Source organism: Argentina silus, assembly GCF_951799395.1.
Source record: "Argentina silus genome assembly, chromosome: 16".
NCBI lineage: Eukaryota > Metazoa > Chordata > Actinopteri > Argentiniformes > Argentinidae > Argentina > Argentina silus.
This window is the reverse complement of record NC_139670.1, coordinates 12877582-12880081: the sequence shown is the minus strand read 5'-3', so window position 1 is coordinate 12880081 and position 2500 is coordinate 12877582. Positions and strand designations below refer to the sequence as shown.

The following is a 2500-nucleotide window of genomic DNA, read 5'->3' as shown; positions in this document are numbered from 1 at the left end:
CTTGCCTGCAGGGTGTAGGGCGAGGGACAGACAGCCTAAGAATAGCAGGGTGCAGTGGAGACTGAGGGCCTCGGTGGGCCTTATAAGGCCAGTAACACGACCCCCAGAATGCCTCGCTCCCCATGATTCACAACGCCAATATAGACTCCTCTTAGCGCGACACATTCTCTCCTCTCTCTCTCTCTCTCTCTCTCTCTCTCTCTCTCTCTCTCTCTCTCTCTCTCTCTCTCTCTCTCTCTCTCTCTCTCTCTCTCTCTCTACAGTATCTCTCTCTCTCTCTTTAAATGTCTACCTTTATTGCTATTAGCTCTTTTCGCCTTGATCTACAGTATCTGTCTTTGTGTCATTTTCACTCCTGGAGTCTCTTTATCTCTCTGTGTGTGTGTGTCTCTCTCTCTCTCTCTCTCTCTCTCTCTGTTATCTTTCATACCTCTGAGAGGGGAAACAACAAATTACTGTGTGTTGGATCAGGACCAGGAGCCAACTGTGTGTGTGTGTGTGTGTGTGTGTGTGTGTGTGTGTGTGTGTGTGTGTGTGTGTGTGTGCTCTGGTGGTCACCAAAGCGCCATCAATGCAGAGTGACCTCATTGAGCTATCTGAGAGAGGAACGGAAAATATGTCTGCTCTAATCCCCCTGTACCCCTGTGAGAGAGAGAGACAGACGGAAAGAAAGAAATGAGAGAGATTATGATGTGTAAAAACCTGCACTCAGGCAGGCTCATTAGGGATCATGGTGGGTGTGTTCGGTGTGTGTGTATGTGTGTATGTGTGTGTGTGTGTGAGAGAGAGAGAGAGAGAGAGAGAGAGAGAATGTCATGTCAGAGTTCTGGCGAGGCTCACGCCACAGTCAGGGAAACCTACAGGGATCAGAGAGAAACCTAACCTCAGTACCATCTCCACACACACACACACACACACACACACACACACACACACACACACACACACACACACACACACACACACACACACACACACACACACACACACACACACACATTGACATACCCACCTACCAGCAGAGGGGACCACAGCAGCACTGAAGAGAAGAAGATTGGTGTTTGTATTGATGAGTCTGCATACCAGGTCGGGAAAGCCTTTTTTCAATTGTTAGGAAGACAACTCCTCCCGTCCACTCCTGTCCTTAGGAAGACAACTCCTCCCGTCGTCCACTCCTGTCCTACTGAAAACACGGTGGAGGAGAATGCTTTTTGAGGATATAGAGAGTGGAGGAGAGGACGCGAGGAGCCTTGTTCCTAACTATTGAGAAACGTTTATTGTCTGTACCCCCTACAATTGAATGTCTCTGCCACCTAGTGGCAGGGAGAGGTAAAGTAACATATCAGATATTATTTACATTACATTTACATTTATGGCATTTAGCAGATGCCTTTATCCAAAGCGAATTACAACAAATACATTTGTTTAAATAAGTGAATCATCTATCCATCAGTCATCATCAGATAAAGTAATCAATGCTCGGACCAGGGACCATAGGCAGTCACAATGCTAGAAGAAGTATTTATTTTTATTTATTTTTTTATTAACAGGAGAGAAACTAGTACAGGGGGGTAGTGGAGGTGAAGAGGTCTTTAGGAGGGACCGTGAAGATGTATAGCTGAACCACACAACACAGAGACATTAGAAGTAGATGTTAACTTCCAGCCAAGTCTATCAAGACTAGTCTTCACTCTCTTCAACCTCTGGCTTGCAAGTCTACTCAGGTCTGACGTGTGATACAGCTGTTCCTTCTCCTGCCACAAGGGTTTTATTCCAACGAATAGGAGAAGGGAACAGACCTGTTTCCCTCCCTTCACTGACAAACAAACCTTGTAGTCTTCAGTCCAGTAACACTAGCGGGATGTCTGTGGTGGCCCTCAAACCACACATAAACACATACACACACAAACACACACACACACACACACACACACACACACACACACACACACACACACACACACACACACACACACACAAACACACAGAAACACACAGCAGCCACTTTTATTTCGAAAAATAAATAAAAACAAGACAAATAAAACATGTTATACATTCATCACAACTACATGAAACTATTGTTTTTTGTATATACTCATTGTTTATCTGGATATATTTGTGAAGATGGAAATCTTGTGGAAACTGAACCATCTTGGTCATATACAGCATGAGAGTGTTTCTGTGATTTGCACTTGCATCAATCCCTTCATTTACCGCATTAACATTCAGAATTACAATAACATCTTCTGGAAAATTGTTCTGTATTTCTTTTTTTTTTTTTTTTTTTTTTACATCAGAACAATCAGTACAATCATAGTCAATGCTGCAGCAATCTTCAGAATCATCTCAGAACAGAAACAATAGTAAGAAATATGAAACAGGGATGTTCAGAAATGGGATCTGAACCAATGACATGCTCATCCTCTGAACTCAGATCCTCTCTCTGTTGAGAATGCAATATTACAGCCATGTATGGTGTCTCAATGGCCACTTACAACAC

General features: G+C 43.6%; 2 protein-coding genes across 2 annotated transcripts in view; both read right to left on the bottom strand.

Moving 5' to 3' along the window:
* LOC310817069 (LIM domain-binding protein 3-like) overlaps positions 1–2500 on the bottom strand; it is a 94924-nt gene that overhangs the window by 16772 nt on the left and 75652 nt on the right. The gene's annotated exons all lie outside the window — the stretch shown is intronic.
* Positions 2113–2500, bottom strand: part of LOC310817066 (melanopsin-A-like) — a 12019-nt gene continuing 11631 nt past the window's right edge. Inside the window, exon 11 of the mRNA XM_083687480.1 lies at positions 2113–2500. This exon is cut by the window's right edge and continues 758 nt beyond it. The gene's annotated coding sequence lies outside the window, so the exon portion shown is untranslated.